A 21804-nucleotide genomic window follows, 5' to 3' on the forward strand; every position below is an offset into this window, starting at 1 on the left:
TTTAGCAATCTGCAAACTTTTTTTCGCTCAAGTTCGAATTTCTTGTTTCAGACTTTTAACTTAGTAGTTTTAAGTATAAAGGACTTATAATTTATCTAAGGAAATAGAGATGATCATTTAACAACGAAAGTTTTTTGTCCTTCAACTTTCAATTTTTTACTCATTGATTTTTTCTTCATATAAATTAGCAGCCTCTTTTTTACTGAGACATTCAAATGTAATGAAAAGTGATGAAAAAATGCAATTATATATGAAAATTGTTCGAACAGCATTTTTTCAAGGAAACATCTATGAAATTGTTTTATAAGCCTTCTTGTTGTACGGAGATCAATCCTATTGGTTGTTTTTTGGTCCGATTTTTGATTAAATAAAAATGTGAATTTTCTTAGTGTCTTTACACGTGCTTGAATGAGTTTTAAGGCAATGAAAAATGCTTAAAACAAACAAAACAAATCTCAATACTTGTAAAAGTGATTTAGTTAAAAGGGATAAACACTTGATACTGAACACAAAAATACCTCGCGACGCCAAATTTGCTTACGTTGGTGCTAATTTGGGTTCCACAGGCTTGAAACTTTTTCTCCGATTTGTCTTTATTTAAAGCCTCATTAACCTAATCAATGATCTTGGCTGAAACCTTATCTTGATTTTTCAGAATAATTCATGTTTGACACCTCTTTGATGAAACTAAACCATACTTAGAAAGCGAGATCATTGATTGCTTCTTTAATTTGCTAAAATTTTAATTTGTTGATTGAACCAGAATCTGAAATTACAAAAAACTCAAAAGTCAAACCGCTCAATTTCAATTTGAACGTAGAAAATTGCCAAATAATTGTAACTATCAATGAATATAACTCATGTTTTCGTTTTTTAACCCCTATTGTTTAATTTAGTTGTTTTCAGTAACCATTTGTTAGAAAATAGATTTATTAACTGTGAATAAGCGCTGAAAAATGAAATGTGGTTGCTACATTCATTTTTTTTTTTCGTTAGAAAAAAAATGCTGACCAAGAACACCAATTCATTAACGTTCATACCTATAATTGACAATTAAAACTTTTTAGCCGTATTGGCGGTATTGGCTAATTGACACCTACAGATAAAAGATTCGTTTCAAAACAATTTAGGAGTTTTAGCTGAAGCTCATCAAAAAAATAATCAAATAAATTTCAAAAAAGCTTTCAAAAAACGTAATATAGCGGAGTCTTGCAAGCTGAATTTGATTGCTCATGAGGAGCTTTTGAAGGAAAATCTGCCTAATTGGTAGCTTGTCAACTCGCATATGTTAAATTTTTCATACTTTTCTCATGTCAGTATTACGAATTTTGGGCAACGTCTTTCATAGTTTGAGTAGTATGGACATTTTTGTTTTCATGATACACCAATAGTTTTGCAATGCCGCAAAATAATTATGTGTTCCAAAATTAAAACAAACTGTAGTTCCTAAAGTCAGACTTTTAACAACTTTGTGCATATTAGTTTCTTTGAAGTTCTTGGTCTTTAAAATAATATATTTTGAAAACAAAACTGCTAGTTTAAGGTCACAAATTTTTCTAACGAACATAAACATTGTTTCACTTAGTTTGAAGTTGGAAATCAAGAGGTTCGACAAAAAAAACGGCTCAAAAATAACAATGATTCAGCACCCAATTGATTCAGAAAAAAATAACAATTGATTCAGCAGCTTAATTCAAGTCTTAATAATTTAAATCGAAATTCAATTAACAAATACAACAAAATTGACACGCGTCTCTACTTAACTGGTTGAAAATGGATTGATATTCTGTCATTGAAATTGAAAGAAAAAACTTCAAAAAAGTTTGACTTGAAAATTATCAAACATTGCCAACTGACAGTTGCAAAAGAACAAGGAACACGAGGAAACTGAAAAATTGTACCTGTTCATTTAAAAATCTTCAATTTTTCTGAATTTAGATGGCATTAACGATTTATGATTGACACTTTTTTTAAAAAAAAATTGACCCATTTTGAGAAAATTGGATCAATAAGTAAAACTTTTGTTTCGCTGGGAAATCAGATAATTAATTTCCATTTTCGAAATGGTTTTTCGCGACCTTCACAATTTTACTGATCGTTAGTGGAGTTTGCCTTCCTTTTAACACTGGTAATACGCTGAACTTAAAAAAAATCACAAATCAAACCGCCAAAAATCAATATTGAGCGTGAAAAAAATATGATTTTTTTTCCTGAAGAAATAAAAATCAGCAAGACTTCTATTCTACAAGAGATCACTACGTTCAAAACACCTAAGAACTGCGTTAGAGTCCTAATTCAAAAGTTTGCTCAAAACAAGCAGTTTTTGAAGATTCAGCCGCTCTAATCAGGCTTCTTGTTTCTTTATTGAATTTTTACTAGCAACCATAAAACGATGACTCACATTGAAGCCAAATTTTAGGTTTACCTTTGATTGATTTCTTCAATTCAAATTCTCAATTCTTGCATGATGGTTCAAAGTTATTAGTTTTAAAAGATTCATATTCATACTTATGCATTCATAAATTAAAACAAACTACAGTTCCTAATCTCAAGTTTCCAATAATTTGAGCACATTAGCTTCTATAAAGTAGTTTTTGGTTAAAAAAAATGTGAACTTTGAAAAAAAGCCGCCAGCTTAAAGTCCTATTTTTCTTAAAAACATTTCAATGTACACATTGACATTTTTTAAGATTTATCCTCAAAAACTGCTATTTCGGAGTCGGATTTGGTATAAAAAATTCAACCGAGTGCAAATCTTTTGTTGCTTGCTTCAAAGGTCTAAAACTGCTCGTATTGAGCAAAACGCTGTTTTAAGTCTCTAAAGCAGTTTTTGACAAATGATTTTTTTGATCAAATGTTTAAATGTTTAAAAAGTCTTTTCTTTGAAAATTATTTCACGCAATTTCAAAGATAGTTTATCAAAACATTGAAAACAAGTTAAGGTTAGATGCGCGTCAAATTTAGAATACTTTCCAATCGAATTTCAGTTCAAGAGTTATTGCTTGAGTAGAGCTGTTGAATCGATAGACTTTTATGATTTTTTGAGCGGTTTGCCTTGTAGAAACCTTTGGTTTTCAATTTCAAAGTATGTGAACCAAGGTCTGTGTGCGTTGCGTCAGAATAGTTTGGGGCCTTAAACTAGCAATTTGGTTTTCAAAAATATACAATTTTTTATAGACCAAAACTTTTTTCAAAATGGCTAAAGAGCTCAAAATTTTTACCTGAAGAGCAGTAATTTTTGTATTTTGCGAATGCCTGAGTATTTTGTGGCGTTCCAAATTCATCGTTCCATCGTAGAAAAAATTACTTTTGCTTTGACAATTTTGATATAGTTTTTTAATAAGGTCACAGTTACAGGGAACAATTGAAGAAAACATTTGCTTGGGACATTAGTAAACTAAGCGTTGGAGGAAACTTAGAGCCTTAGGCAAAAAAATGAAAATTTGGTGGTATTCAACAAGGGTTGGATCTAAAAGATTTTGAAAAATGCGATCTTTTCAGACTTCTAAAAAAGCAAATTAATTAATTCTGATAAATGGAAGTTGCAAGATTGTTTTTCAAAGCGTGAGCTCGCACTCTGATTCTCTAAATTGATACGCTCTTAATTGTGTTATTAAGATCCAATTAGTACAATTGGCCAAATAAGTGTACCAAAGTTCACATTATAAGCCAAAACTTCAACGAAGGTGTAACGTTTTGAGCAAAAATTGCTGGCCAAACCTTTTCTTTAGGATGGTAAACTATATGCAATTATATTTGATTGAAACTTCATAATTGTCCAAAAAAACTTTGTATTAAATGTTTTAAAAGCAAACTTTTTTGAACAAAAGTTCGACAAATTTTTGCACACGAATAGTAATTGATAGAAGTTGTATTAATGATATTTTGGTTTTGTTTTCCTTGCTGAAGTTTTTCGGAAAAAATCATAAAAAGTTTAAGAGAAAAGGTTTGAAAGCTTTTAATTGTATTTCTGTAAACTTTGAGCTGTTGTTGTTTTTTTGAAGATATTTGGCAGAGTTTGCTATTGATACTTCAATAAAAATTTTGTGATAAAAAAACTGAATAATTAAATTTTTGTGTTAGCAAATGATTTGACCTTGATTCAATCTTCAATATTCAACTTAAAGATATTATTCAACCCAAACACTTGATATACTTTGTAGACGAGAACTTACATCTCCACTTCGGTTTGCTGAACTTATATTTCGCTTGAATGATATAGTACTTTAATCTACCAAATTTTAGCTTTTAAATAAGTTTGCGGATGACTTTATGTTCTAACGAACTAAACAAACAGACAAATCACATGCATTCAAGCCAAATAAATGTTTACTAGATTTTGACATCCTTCAACGGTATATTTTCAATTTTTGATTCAAATAAATCAATTGAAATCAAATAACTTTTTAAATTTTGGTTTAGTTGATACAGGTAAGTTTCCTCTGAAACAATCAAATATATCAAAGTTTTTTGTCTTTATCTATTTCCACCAACAGTAACAATCAGGGGCGGATTTAAAGTGGGGAGTGGAGGACGCTTCTTTCTTCAGATATACGACCCCCTGCCGACCCAAAAGGTCACACTTTTGTACTTTTTTGAAAATCCGCACCCCCCTCCCCCCTCAAGAAAAGCCTACATCCGCCCTTGGTTATTACAAGACTCACTCAACATGTGACTCACTTCAAAACTCACTTAAGGTCACTAGATTTTGAGAGCATTTTGGTCAAAACATAACGTTTTTAGGGGCTTTTCGGTTTTTCTTAGCGAATATTTGGTTTCATAGAAACAAAATTAAACATACGATCTTTGTAAGCTGCAACTTTCGTAGCGAAAATTCCGTTGACTAGTACTTCGAATAAATTATTCTGATTGGTGCTAATGAAGTTCGGACTGCTTCTCCATGTGACTCTACAGATCGAAGCTGCCAGCCATTCGTATCTCCAGTCATATATCGACACAGTGATTTCTAAAGCACATGGAAAGATGCAATCAAGTTTTCCAAGCAATCAAAATCCATTTTTTTAAACTGTGAATTCAGAAATTCAGATTTTTTTGTCGTGATGAAAACTCTTTTCAAATAACTTATTTGTCAAGGCTCGATATCACTGAGTCTTGAATATTGTACAAGGCAAAAATATTATGGGGAGTTTAAAACAATTGCACAGATAAATCACAGAATTAATATCCAAACGCAAAATAAAAGGATATAGAAGTTTTGCTTTGCTCAAGTTTCGCAAAGCTTTTATTTTCACATAAAAAAATAAATTGAATTCCACATTTCAGGGGCGGATTTCTGATTTGGGGGGGGGGGGGGGTAGGAGCGGACGCTCTTTCCTCAGGGATTCGACACCCTGCCGACCCAAATGGTCCCCCCTTTGGTACTTTTTAGGAAATCAATTTATGGCCAACTGAACCTAAACTTTTTCTAAAGGCGCATTTGGCGCCAATAAAACTAACTCTGAGGGGGAGCGCGCGCCAAAAAGAACGCATTTTTTTGTCAACATTTTCCAAAAAGTGCCCAAAAACGGCTTTTTTGACCTCTTTTTTCAAAGCGGCGCAGAAAATTTGCCAAAACAGCGTCTCTTTGCGCTTAGGAGAGCTCGGAAAATGAATTTGATCGACCTAAAAAAAAAGTCGTCAAAATTTTTTTGAAAATCCGAACGAGAAAATCCTAGATCCGCCCCTGCCAACTTTGATCTAACAATGAAATTTAATAAAAAATTCATTTGAGCAATTTGAGCAATTTAGAAAAATTTAGAAAAAAATATCGCTAAGAAATTCCAAACACTAATTTTAATTGGGTAAAATTAGGTTTCCAAGGCTTAAAATAAGCATAAAAAACCAATATAAATCAGCACGCTCACCGTATTAGCAGAAAAAAGATCAAAAATTTCAAACTCGTTTTTTTGACACAAAAAAAAATATTTAAAACTATTTCGGGTTCCTCGAATTACGAACTAAAATTTTTTTTTATATCTATCGAACAGTCCTGATGCTTATTTGTGGTACCTGATTTTGCGTGGAATACAAATAAATTAACAAAACTAAAACACTTTCGAATACAAAGTTTCTCCGCATTTTTCAAATGGTCGGAACAAAAACAGGATAATAAACCGCGATTAACTTGAAATTGTTCATGAATCACCAGCAAAAACTAGCAGCTCGCGACACACTTCTATCAACTAACTTCTTTTAGTACCTAACAAATCAAAATCCCCAAAAAAATTTTGAAGACTTTGAAATGTTTTTCCACGTTACTCTGAAAACACTTACTAGTGGTAGCCTCGACAGGATCTGAGAAGTTGCTGCTCAGCACGCCTTGAGCGCATACCGGACCCTCATTGTCTGAAATAAAAAGCTAGGGGTTAAATAATTTGCGATACCTTAGATTTGCTAGATCCTAGATTAGCAGAAAACGCTAAATCACGCGCATCACAAACTCGAGTGCACTGGAGCAAAATTACTTAAAATCTTTTTATGCGACTGCCAATTTTTGTCTATATTTTTTTGAACAAAACGGCTCCTTTCAAGCTGTTTATCGAACTTAATTATCCGACTTCTAAAAATCTTTTTCAAACATGGATGTGTTGTATCTACAATTAAGTTTTGCATCTACTTTTCATAATTTCTGGTGGTTTAAAAGATCTAAATAATTGCAATTAATTTTTCACCAATTGACAATTTCCGTGCCCTGCCAACAAGTTACATAGCTGGAAACTAACCTTCAATTTGTACTTACCACTGAGAAAGTTTTGTTCCAGCTTTCGAAGAAAGTGACGAATTTATATTCTTGTGGTGGATTTTTTTTCATTTACAACAATTCCAAATAAACTTACTGACCATCGGGTTGACATACTACTATTTTAACCTAACTTTAAATATTTTCTGACGCCATCCAAATAGCTCATTTAATACTTTGCTACTGAAAGTAACGCAAATTATCTATGCGAGGCGAATTATCCTGCATTACAAAACTGTTCCAACTTGAATGAAGCGTACTCGTATCAGCGCATCAGGGCGAAGCCCTGAATGTTCCGACTGCCTTTTAAGGTTTATGGAGCAGTAATAACATTAAAAGTTTTTTGAAAATGAAAATGATTTTTTCCTCTAAAATTTGAAACGCCATATAAAGTACAAAAAGAAAGATTTCGCTCCTTGTAACAAATCATTTATGGTAAATTAGCTTCGTTCAATCAATTTCGAACGCTTTTTAAGACGAATTAACTCTCCGCTTACGCGTTATTAGCGCGAAATAAATCGCGCGTTAATTGTCCCAAATTGGCCAAAATTACAATATTTAAACCCCAATAATTTTACAAAAAAATAATTGCGGATGAAATGTCTTTTCAAACTTGAGCTCAAGACAACAAAACTTTCTGAATGATATAAAAAAATTCCGTCAAAAAACGCTTGTTAAAAAGTCAAAATTTGTCTGAAGAAAAAAACCGCCCCGAGCACAAATATTCCGTTACTTTCGTATCGAAAGTCGCAACAAGGAGTCCGTTAACTGATCTGATTAGTTCCATATCCCATACCTAAGAAATGAACTAAAGTCAGGATTTGTCAGCTGTTTATTAGTTCTAACACTATAGCAGGGCTGATCAAAACTGCACTCAAAAAAATGAACGTGTAATTTCACGAAAATTTTACGTAATTTCACATGTTCGTCACATGTGATTAAATTCTCTAGAGAAATTGCGTGTCACAAGTGATTTACATGTCCAAACATGTAAAATCACATGTTTTTTTGCGGAATTTTTTTTGAATCCCCAATTAATTTTTGTGTAATTTACTTGTCTTTTCATGTGAATTCACATGTCAGCTCATGTGTGATCACATGTCGGAAATTGAGGTTTCATCAATATTTACATGATTGCTCAAGTAATTTCACATGTGTATTCATGTATTTTCAAATACCTGTTCATATAAGTTTTGTATCATTTGTACATCAACTGCAAACAGTCAAAAAATCATCAAAGCTGAGACTTTACATCAAAAACCTAAAATTCCGTGTACTAATATTGTAGCTTCTGGAACCTGATCTAAACTATATTTTATGATTGGATAAATTAAATGTTTTACCCATGTAAAGTATTTAATATTAACCAATCATGATCCATCTAACTAACAACCCACTTATTTGTAAGTGCTGAAATTACTTGTAATTTCAGCACCAGAGAGATTTGAATTTAACTTAGAAATTAGTTGGACTCTCCCGAGAACTTCAGCAGCCGCAATAAACCAGTATACCCTAGATCTATTGAGCCTAGCAGAGACTAGTTAAACAACCTGAGACTAGATAGTATACGAGTAAGATTAGGATCGGTATTAGACTAAGAAGTTGCACGAATCTATCCGGCCGAAAATAAGATAGCGTGACGAGCAGACGGTGTACCCTATCCGAAATTACTCTATGAGTTAACACTTCGGTCCTAACTCATCTGGTGCGACCATAAGTCTCGAACAAGACCTTACTAGATTAGAATTAACCAAAATAGATTAGAAATTAGACAAAAACATTTACAAAATGTTATACGACAATAATTTAATTGAAATGTCTCTCCGACTCAATAGATCAGAGCCAATATTCCGAACCATAACAGAACTACCCGGAATTGGAAGAAGACCTCGAACCAAAGACGACATACGACAAAGTAGAAACTTGCCGTATAGTTATATGATAGTTCGGCAAAAGCCAGAACAAACTTTTATATTTCGAATATTACTTGCAATGAATTTAGATTTCCATTTGCAAACATAAAATCTTGAAGTTACTCTTCAAAATCATTTCAGGCGCTAAACAAAATTATTAATATACAATAACGATTGATAAAAAGATCTAAGATCGTTTTCTTAAAACTCTGCAGTATTATACAAAACATGTTTGAAAAATATTTATTGGAAAATAAAAATAAAAATTAGTAGCATGACAATAAATGGTTAGTAATCATAAAGCATCCTGTTGTTCCAGCTTCATCACCTAAAACATAACAGCAATCATCAACTCACTAACATCATAAAACACTAAATCTTTCCTTTACACAAATTTAAAACTTTATTAAAACTTAAAGTCACTTCATTTAAAACCAGATCATCAAGGCTTATCCTTGGATCTTAAATCATTTTCTACTTAATTAAATTTCAAACTTGATCATCAAGGCTTATCCTTGGATCAAACAGAACAACTTTGTTCTCCCCCACCCACTTAATTAGTGTCTAACGACCTCAAACGTCGATTCACTATCCAACCCTTTCTAAAAACCCAGGACTAACAGAAATTTTTAAACAAAACTAATCATTCAAATTAGGATAAACAGTGAAGAACTTCGGTTATTCATCCTTCACTTGACCCCCCCTCTTACCAGACCCAGGATAAATCTTAGACTTAGTAAGTTTAAAATAGTATCTAACGAACTACTCGCGTTCTAATTATACCTGAACCTTGTGGATCGATTTACTATTCTCCAACCCTTGAACACAATCACTACCCCTAAGTAAGATTAAGTAAGTTAACACCTTAGCTTATACTAGTCACGAGAAAGTAAAAATCATTCTCCGGAATCGATATACTTTTCTCTCCAACCCTGAACAAATAGACCCAGGTTAAGCTAACCAAAAAATCGTAAGGACTAACAGTTTAAGTAATTAGAATTCACTTAACAACTTTTTGCATCCGTCATCCTAAACCTTATGTCATTTAAAAACCTAGGCAACAAACAAACAATCGTTTTACACAATTGTGAAATAGATAACAAAAAATACGACCTTGTAATCACACCTCATACACAAACAGTTGGATACATTCGCACAAAACGACAAACACTAAAAAGAAAAATAATAACTAAACAAAGACAGATAACACGAAAAAGATTTTCAAAAAACCGAAACGCATTTTCAGAATCAGAAACCAACAGTTTAGACGAACTTTACAAACTAAAAGAATCAATAGATAAAAATTGCCCACTTCACGATCAATTATATTTTTCTGACTCAGAAACAACTTCAAATTCATCACAAAGAGGAAAAAGAAGAATAAAAAAGCAGTATAAACACAAACCAGTACATTTATACAATTGGAATCAACCAATTCGACACATTAATAATTACATATTAACAGTCATCGAACGGAAAAATGAGTTCAACGCACACCCCAGGTGACGAAACTCCAGATGATGATGAAATCTTTCCCTTTATAGTAGATGCAGATACTGATAGAGGACAACACATATTTTGTCAAAATTTACTAATAAATTTATTTGAACCCGGAATCACTCCATGTAAAACAGAGTTCCCCGATGTAAAAATCAAAAGACAAATCATAGATCACTATCTAAAAGATATATGCAACATAACACAACAGTATGGAATCTACTCTATAGAATTCACTTCCCCAAACCACAATAATAGAACATATACTATTCAAACAGACGATCTTGATTTAGAATTTTCAAAAGTTTTTTCAGAATATATAAAAAGCATCCAATATCATAACTCACAAAGAGCAAACTCCATTTTCACCAATGAAGTTTTCGCTATAATATATAGTTATATTTCGATATTAGAAAATGAACTCCCATTAACAAATATCTCACCGACAGAACAATCTAAACATTTAAGAGTACGACATGAAATCACACTACTCTCTAGTTATTTAAACATCATTAAAGAAAATTTCACGAAAGACGACGTTTCACAACATACCAAACACGATTTACAAAAAATTTTGGCATGGTTCATAATAGATTATTTTACACACAATATTGATTTAATTGCACAAGCAAGAAAAAATTTTAGACCCCAAAATTCGAACGATGATACCGCCATCACAGAACAATCAGATTATGTTTGGGACCCCGAATGGTCTCATCCCGCATTTATAGACTTTCCACAATCAATCTCAAGTCAAGCAATAGGTACAATATCTTACATAAGAGATTATGTAAGAGTAATACCATTAACAATTGATGCAACACCATTAAACTGTAATACATTTTTACCCGATACACAAAATAATAGTTTAAACTCTACAGTCATACACAACGAAAATCTCAATGGAACTAGGAATCTTACTCAACAAGATATCCAGACACCATCACACTTCATAAGAGAAGAAATTGTACACACAACAACTACACAACAAAGTATTTCACCAATACGCCCCAATTTAACAACACCAAGAAATACAAATCCTTCACAAACACAGGTAACCTTGCAATCAACCGTTAAACCTTCGGTTGCTCCAAAATATTCACATATGGATTACCAAACATACAGAACCATGACAATACCATCAAAAACACGAAAAACGTTCACTAGAAACAACTTTGCAGAACATAATTATAATTATACACATCCGTCAAAAACAAATTATCAACCACAAAGAAATTTTAATCAATACACAAAACCTCGAAATTGGGATAACCCAACGGCCCAATATAATTCCAACAATTTTCAACCAAATCCTCCACAGGATCGCAGTGAAAATTACCCATTTTTTCAACAAAATAAGAATAAAAAACAAACATCTTATCAAATGGATTATTTATCCTCAGATGATGATTTCTTACAACCAGATATCTTTGCACCAAATACTCAAGACTATCGTAGACAAGGAATACAGAAAACACGTACAAATCATAGAAATTTTTCTCCAAAACCGATAGATGCACAATATCAACAACCAATCCAACAACAAAATCCAATTAATACACAATCTTTTCAACCAATTCAACAACAAAATCCAATGACTGCACACTCGTATCAAGCATCACAAATGCAAAGTGAAATACCACTCCCATATTATCTTCAACAACATGAAATAACAAGAAACCAACTTTCAAATTTTTCTCAAATGCCAAATGCAGCTGAATCATTACAAATGACAATGAATCCATACCTAATGGGTGGATCATCAATAACATCAAACAAACCCTTAATGGTTTTCACAGGAACAGACCCTGAATACTCTGTAGAAGATTATTTAAACGCAGTAACAGCAAACCTGATTTTAAACATTGGACCTGAACCAATTAATACGCCACTACATCAAAACTGGATACATCGACGCACAGCGTTGATACAAACAACCTTAGATGGCGCAGCCCAAAAATGGTTTTCAGTACTACCCCTAGAAATAAAATCAAACTGGAAAAGATTTACACAAGAATTTTCAAAAATGTTTGACTCTGAAAGAAACAAACAACAACAAAGAGTTTTATGTAATGAAATTCGCAGATTACCAAACGAAACTATCAAACAGTTAGCAGTAAGAATCGAAACACTAGTTCGAAAAGCATATTCACTAAATACACATGACTATAAAAACACAAAGATGACAGAAATCTTAATGATGACCTTAACACCACAATTAAGGAAAATAGCAATAAAAAAGAGAGCATCCCATCCTTCTTCAATTCGAGAACCCGATTTAGATTTTAGAAAACTAGTAGACAAACTATAACAAGCAGAAATCACGATGAAACTAGAAGAAACGGAAAATCTGAAATTACAATACGTTAACAAAATTGAAACGACTTCCACTAGTATAAACAATATACAGGAATCAGAGACAGACCTCGTCGAAAAAATCACTGAAATACTTAATATTTACGAAAAGAACCCAAACTTTAAAGGCAAACCATCTTTCAAAAAATGGTGTAATTATTGCCGACGATACGGACATAGTATTTCCGAATGTAGCAAAAAACAGCAAGATAGTCAAAATAAACCTCAAAAATACAAAGAACCAAATAAATCATTCTATCAATACATGAAAAAAGATCAAAATCTACCAAACAAAAATGTATACAGCAACAACAGTTCAGGAAAGCCACTTCCGAACAATGCAAGTTATACAAGAAATCAATCTCCATATAACTCAAGTTATAGAGGAAGATCACCAGAACGGAGAAACACGCAAAATTCATCACAAAATCACTACAATAGACCAAATAGTAGAAATAACTACTCCAGATCAAATTCAAATACACAACGATTTGTTTCTAGATCTAACTCCCAATCAAGAAATAATTACTATCCAAACAACCAATCACGAAATTCATCATATAATAGGAATAGAAACTACTCCTATAATCGAAATAGAAGTTATTCAAACAACCGAAACCAGCATTACCCGAACAATCGATCAAGGAATAACTCCTATAATAGATCGAACTATAACAGACCAAACAGCAATTATCAAAACAGATCGCGAAATAATTCACAAAACCGACATTCAAGTTATAATAACCGTTATAGAAATTATTCCCAATCACCACACCGGAATAATAATCACTATAATAACTCTAATAATCGTCATAGAAGCAGTACACCTAAACATCCAAGACAAATCAATCAAGTACAAGCTAACCCAGAAACAACATCAGACCCCCCAGGTATTGATGACACAGTAACTGATACGTTACAACTCAATCAAATAAATTGTACATCATCAGATTCAGAAAGTGATCAAGAAAACACTCTTTCTATCAATATGATAAAAGTCGAGAATGACTATGAATCTGTCATATATGAACAACCTTTTCCATCACACATATATGAAAATCAATCAGAATTTCTTCAAAATAATTACACTACACCCATAAATTCCACACCAACAACGCAAGAAACAAATGCAAAAAATAATACAGAACAACCCAATCAAAATGTCAAAACAAAATGCTTGAATACAAACCACATCTACCAAAATATACAAAAAGAACAACCCAAAGAAAAAATCTGGACAATACCATTTCTCTTAGAAAGCCCAAGAAACAAAGAATTTCAACCACCAGACCTTGAAATAGATTTTTTAATTGATTCAGGAGCCGAATCAAACATAATAAACATTCCCACATGGAATGAAATAAAATCTTTACACCCAAAGCTAACGCCTCTTGAAACCTCTAGTAAGCTAGCAACAGCACAAGGATCAACATTGATCAACTACGGAAAAATTCATTTATTTCTCCTCCCCACCAGAACAATGGAACAAAGCAAAATTTTAAATAAGCCATTTAAACAAATATTCCATATCACTGATATTAAATATAATATCATTGGAATACCATTTATTTCAAAGTATATACCAACAATTAACATTCTAAATAGTAAAATATTAATTAAAGATAAATATACAAAAGCAAAGGAAACATCCTTAACATTTTTTCAAAGATTAAATAAACAACCACCATTCTTTTCAAAATTCTACCCAATATTTAACCAACAAAGAAAACACCTGAAACCACTATCAGGAAACATTTATAATTTTTCAATCAAACAAGTTCACCAATATGATAAAGAACAAAACAAACAAAAATTTTATATGTCAGATTTTGAATTCAAACCTATTCATAAATTTTTCAAAATCACAATCTCTTCAATAAAATATTTGAAAAATTCGAATTCAGATATTATCTCCTTACATGTTTATAACAACACACCTTACCAAGTAACATTACCTTTAGGACTTTTAGGATATTGCGAAACCAACGCTACAATATCACCAATACACGAAAAAGCCTATCGCGTAAATAATATACTCCAATTACTAGATATTTGCCAATCAACAATTCTTAATGAAGAATTATCTATAAATAATATAATAAGTAACGAAAACAGAAATACGGATTATTTCACAAAAACTCCATATTTCAAACCTACATTCAACATAAGTAACTACACAGAAAACCAACAGAAATTTTTAACAATGTTTAATTTTCAACATTCACAAATAACACAAGACGAATTCGAAAAGTTAGCCAAACAGCTAATTAAATATTCATCCGTCTATGCAACATCAAAATTCGATGTTGGCAAAATCAGTTCATCACTACATCTCCCATTAAAACCAGACGCAGTTTTCAAAAAACAGAGAGCAAGTAAAGTACCAATTCACTTACATGATAAAGTAAACAGATTACTCGATATTTTAGAACAGTACAATATTATATCACCAGTTAATAAAGAAGAACAACCAAAAGGCAACACATTCATCAACCCCGTTATCATTCTAGCTAAAGGAGAATCATTAAAAATCGTTCTCGACGCTAGATACCTCAATTCACTCATAGATGAATCAAAATGTAATTGGCCCATCGAACCAATACAAGTTATTTTAACAAAAATAAATGGAAAATACTTCACAACCGCCGACATGAATAGTGCATACAATCAAATGCCACTAGATGAACAATCACGACGTTTAACACAATTTGTTATCGGAAACCAACAATATGAATTTAACCGCTTATTCTATGGAATATCCATAGGACCAGCAGCATTTTCAGATTTTATGAGCAAAATTTTTAGACCACTAATACTCAAGAAAAACGCAATCACCTATCTAGACGATGTTTTTATGCAATCACAAACAAAAGACGAAATGTTCAATGTTTTAGAAAAATATCACCAAATACTTCAGAACGAAAATCTGAAGGCAGCACCCGATAAATCACACTTCTTTTTGACAAGAGTTAAATTCTTAGGACACAACATAGAAAGAAAAACAATAACTCCACTGAAATCACGCATTGACGCTATTCAAAAACTTCAACCACCAACAAATAAAAAGAAAATCCAAGAATTCCTTGGAATGTTAAACTTTTTAAGTAAATATGTTTATAAAATGCAATTATATCTACGACCATTTTACAACATCCTTAGACAACAAAATAATTTTGAATGGAATACAGAACACCAAGCACGATTCGAAGAAATAAAGAAACTTTTAACTGAACAAATTTCAAACACAATTCCAGACCCTGATCAACCATTTTATGCAATGTGCGATGCTTCGAACTTTGGCATCGGCGCAGCACTATTACAATCACATAATGGTACAAACAAAATGAACCTGATATCAGCAAATTCCCGATTATTCACTCAAGCAGAGCTACGACTCTCAACTCTAATGAGAGAATGTACAGCCATAATATATACACTGACAGAATATGAATTTCTGATACTTGGATCAAAACATCCCACAGTTCTATTCACAGATCACAAACCAATCATTTTTCTTTTTACACAAAAGTCTAATCCAAACCACCGAGTTTACAGATTTCAACTAATTCTAATGAAATTTCCAAACTTACATATAGTTTGGACTGCAGGAAAAAATCTTGCATTACCAGACACCTTAAGTCGAAATACACCACCTGAATTACTTACACGAAAAACGACAGTTGAAATACCCAAAAACATAAAATTCTACCTTGCAGAAAACGAAACATCACCCCGATTAGAATGCAAATATGCAGTGAAAACTGATATTGAACAATCACAAATAAATAATTTACAACATTTTCCACTTTATTTAGATTGTCAAAATAATCATTATGAAGTTGACCTACTTGGAACATCAACTTTTAAACCAATTCCATATTCCCAATGGATAAAAAATAACACCCAACAAAAACGAACAAAACAACAACAAACTAAAAAAGACCATTTTCCACTAATAGAAAAAGAAAATTTAACTGATAAAATAAATTTATCAGGACCACAAACAAATGATTCAAAATACACAATAAATCAAGTTTTTGACCTCCATGACCCATTAGATACAATACCTTTATCTAAATTCGAAATTGAAAACATTTTTCTCCCTCCAACAGAAACAATTACAATTTCAACACTGAAACAATATCAAAATCTTGACCCGATAATTAGACAACTCAAATCATGGCACAAATATAAAACTAAACCTGTCAAAGCAGATTCAACCATTCTAGGAAACAAAACACTTCTCCGATACTTTCGTAAATTTAACAACACAACAATCAATGAAACTACAGACCTTTTAGAATACAACTTAAACGAATCCATAGTCCCCTGTCTTCCTTTAAGTATGATTCTCATCGCTTTTAATATTTCACATACACAAAATATTAAAGGACACTCTGGATCAGAAAAAACATATTCAAACTTTATACAAAATTTTTACTTCCCAAATGCACCAATTTGGATAAAAGTACTATGCAATGATTGTATAGTATGTCAACTAAATAAACCTTACCCAAATCAAAAACAAATAGCACAAAAACAAGACTTTAAAGGACAAAGTCTGTACTTTAATCACCGTATCTCATTTGATACTAAAGGCCCAATTTCACCCTCATCAGAAGGAAACTCCTACATTATGGTAATTGTTGACGCATTTACACACTATGTAGCACTTAACCCAGTACCACATTGTAAAGCTTACTACGCATATACAACACTTTATGAACACTGGATAGCAAAATTTGGACTACCAGAAATTTTAGTCACAGACAACGGTACAGAATTCATAAATAATGAAATTATCACACTATGTCATTTATACAACATCAAACACAAACCACGTACATCTCATGCACCTTGGACAAACGGCTTAGTCGAAGGTATGAACCGTTCACTACAAGAATACCTTAGATGTATCATCAACGGAAATGATACAAAATATACCGAGTGGTCAGCAGATGTAAAATTATTCCCCTTAGCATATAACTCACAAATCACGACAACACTAGGAATGTCACCATACGAAATGGTTTTTAACCAAAAGCCACGCAAACCAATAATGTTTACAGCAAATTCCCATAAAAATGCACAAGGTTATTGTCAACCAAATAAAGATTCAATTTGTTATAACCTACCTTTACATACACACGATGAAGATCATTTTCATCACCCACAAATTCTTAAATTAGCCTCCGGTACACACACCGAATGGATTTTAAATAGAGATAAGAAACACAATGAAATTTACCAAAAAATAACAAAAAAGTTATTACAAAGACAAAACATAAATGAACAAATAAATTCACGTTTTACACCAGCTTCCGATTTAAAAATAGGAACATTTGTTCTCATACCTAATTTTAATACTCAAAAAGGAATTTCTAAAAAATTACAACCCCTCCGAAAAGGACCCTACCAAATAATTGCAAGACCCACTGATGTCACATATAAACTTACCGACTCCAATAAAAAAGAAATCGTTCAGCACCGAAACAACTTATTACCTTACTATCCAAAAGAATACGCACTCCGCGAATTAACCCAATTATATTCCTTCACAGGATTAAAAATAGTTCAAAACGAACCACATCTGAAAGATACAGAACAAAATGATAACCCCATCGAAAATCAAAACACAAAACCAACAGCTACCAAAAACATTACAAAAAATCTAGACCATAAAGAATCCCAAAATCAAAGAAAAAATAGAAAAATGATAGAACAAATAATACCCCAAGAAGAAATAGATAAATCAGAACATAGAAAAACAACAAGACTCCGAAATCAACCACGTAAAAACTACAAAATGTTCATCCCCCAATCTAAAATATTAAAGAAAGTAGAATTTAAAAAGTAAATTTAAGACTTTATACTTCACAATCTTGAAACCTCCGTAACATTTTTCATTTCCATTTTTCAAAATAACATGCTCACAAGTACGCAATAATTCTAGTTCAAAATAGACCAATAGGATTCATCCAATCCGCCACTTTCTCTAACTCAAACTAAGATCAATTAGACGAATAATCTAGAACTCCAGGCACATCTCTAACTATAACTTTACAACCTCCAGGTCAAAAATAAGCAAACCACTTCAACTTGACAACTAAAATAAATATCACCATAATACCGTACCCCTCCCTTATTTAATAACCCAAAGATCAACAATATTTCCCCAACTCAGACCACGAATACCCCCAAAACAAAATTGATAACTTAGCCTAAAGTAACAAAATGAAAATTTTAATTAGCCTAAAGCATAAAAATCTCACCATACCCCGGATCATTTGACAAACAAAAATAAAGAAAAAGACGACCTCCCGATCACCATTAAAATTGCCCCCAACAATTTTTTACAAAACTCAACCCACTTGTCAAAAAACTAATAAATAATCCGACCACACTGGAAAATCGCCTCAAACAGCAAAAAATAATCGACCAAGAGATCATTTCTTAAATGCTCTTCTCTCAAACAGTCACTCGAATACTTATCAATTTTAAACAATTTTTTTCAATACTTGAAGCTTTTATAATATTTCTTTTTGATATACTTGAATCTTTTTTAATAATCTTAATCATTTTTTGTAACATTTTTTTAATTTTCTACACCATACTCGAACTATTCCTCCAACTTTCCAAAACCCTTGATTATATCCACAGGTACGATTTATACAACTTGTCTAAATGATACGAACAATTTTCAGTAAAACTGATATTTTTTTATTGTTTGTAATTTTCATAACATTTTTATCATCCCTCATTTTGACCATATGTAAATGTATAAAGAAAGCAATCATCACATTTGCCCTAGCAACAATTTTCCTAATTATTTTTTCGGAAGAATATTATAGTAAACATACATCTTCTCACTAAAGTAAATTCAAAAAACTATCAAAAATTGCTACCCCACAGTCACAAAGTCAGTCTTCACCGACATCATCCCAAGATAACCCAACACCATCTTCAACTACTCAAAATCCTCAAACATCTACACGAATTTCTTTTCAAGATAATCCATACACTTTTGAAGAACGGCACGCTCGTTTATCTGAACCATTAGAACCAGTTCAACGACAAGCATCCCTAAGTGAACCAACATATAATCTTTACCCAACACTACCACAAGAACTAAGTAGAATACGAAACTTTAGTCAAAACCAAAACACAACAGAAATAAATAGACAAATTATACATCCTCGACGCAATAGAAATTTTCAAACTCCCCGAGTCCATTTCGAAATACCTCAATCACCATCACAAACCACTCCAGAAAACACCACTGGTATCACACCAGAAACTCCTACACTTTTTTCACAACGAAGCACTTCAAGTCTACCCTCAGACTACTTAGGTTCAACACCAACATCTGAACAAGTACGAGAAAATCCTTTTAACCCCCCAAACCTAACATCACGACTACCATATTGGACTACACATTCATTCACACAAGGTGAACCAAATTTAGTCAATGACCCCATAGATATTTCTACGGATACAACAACATCCTCATCACTACCAGAAACATTATCACTCCCATCAACACCATCAATTAGTCAAATCTCACCGCCACCTTTTAACTTAACTTTTCCAAACAATCTCGACGCAAGATACCGAGAACAATCATTAACGAATATTCCTTTAAGATTAGATTGGAATACATTCACAGCACCTCCACCATTATTCGGACAACATCAAGAAAGTAACCGCCTTCATAACTGGGCACTTAATAGATTACAATATCGCCAAGATATTCACAACGATATCCGTGATCACAATATTCAAATACTCCAACAAAACAGTTTACAATTAAAATTTGAAATCACGGTTAGATTAAACAATATTACACAACATCCCTACCCATTAAACCCACCTAACATAACAGCTCAATCACTACCACCACCGTTTATAACTACTGAAGTAATATATAAATACGACAGATATACCAAAAACACAATTGGTTACATTACATTTTATAACCCATATTCAGGATTATCATACACATGTATATTCTAAAATTATTAATTTTTTTCCAACTCCTTTTTCTAGTAACCTCAAACCAAAACATAAACCCTTCCCCCCGTACAGGACCACAAGATTTATTAGTAACACATTACGATTGCGAAGAAAATGAACAAAAAACACTACACAAATATGCAATAAATCAAGTATCACAATGTGAAACAGAACCACAAGCTATAGAAACTACAAATGTAATAGCAACACTCTATTCAAAAGCCCGAGCAACAACAGTTACAGGATATAAATTCACAGCGACATTTTCCGAAAAGAAAGTACATTGTTCACAAGTCTCCAACGGCAACAAAAACCGACTTGACCATGAATCATTCTATCAAAGTAATATAGAACGTCTTTTACATCTCAATCCCGACGATTGTAAAAATGAATTACTTAGACTAAACATCACACACAATAAAAACTCTGAAAGAAAGTTAGTTAACTTTCAAGTTTTTTCCGACTCCGTACATCAATCACAACTTGAAAGACACCAAGGACATATAAAACTAGACGACAAATACCCGTATAACGGCGCACACGGACGATTAACTTATGACCTACATGATAAACATTGGATACCACACATTGGTATAAATAACCCATCAAACTGCAAAGCAGACACGAAAAATAAAGGATACCAAGAAATAATGTTTTTCGATTGGAAAATACAACTCGAAAAAATACAACTCACACGAGATTTATCTGATAATACAATGATCTATCAAGGAATCCGACTACCTTGTAAAAATGATCAAGGATATTGCGACCCTACAACAAGAACACAAGCAACAATTGTTTGGTTCCCCGAAGATACATGTACAACATTTCAAGTAGCAAAAATACACGCTCGTATGATAAAATTTCACGAAAAATATTTCATACAATCAATTCCTTATGAACAAGTCCATCCATCACAAAAACGAAGTTCTAATTTTAGAAACATTGACAATATAGAAAATAAATTGACACGTTTTCAAATATTTCAAGAAACAGAACTTGCATGTAAATACAGGAATCCACTTCACAAAACACAATACTCTGAAATATTAGTTGAATACGAAAAAGGATTCGACATGACCACTGGCAAAGTAAAAATCGACCCATATGCCACAGGTCATCCTCCAAACGAAGGAACATCCTATATACCAGTTAATTTTCAAAAAAGCAACGGACAACCTGGTGGACATCTAAAACCTTATGACACCAGAAGCACACGCTTACAAGAATTATCACTAATGAATACTACATATTTCGGTAATATCCACTATGATATTCATTTGGACA

At 32.4% G+C, this 21804-nt stretch overlaps 1 protein-coding gene across 1 annotated transcript in view; it reads left to right on the forward strand.

The window, feature by feature from the left end:
- Positions 1-21804, forward strand: part of LOC134842953 (uncharacterized) — a 319805-nt gene that overhangs the window by 159005 nt on the left and 138996 nt on the right. The window lies entirely within an intron of this gene.

Source organism: Symsagittifera roscoffensis, chromosome 1 (assembly GCF_963678635.1).
Source record: "Symsagittifera roscoffensis chromosome 1, txSymRosc1.1, whole genome shotgun sequence".
In the NCBI taxonomy this organism is placed as follows: domain Eukaryota; kingdom Metazoa; phylum Xenacoelomorpha; order Acoela; family Convolutidae; genus Symsagittifera; species Symsagittifera roscoffensis.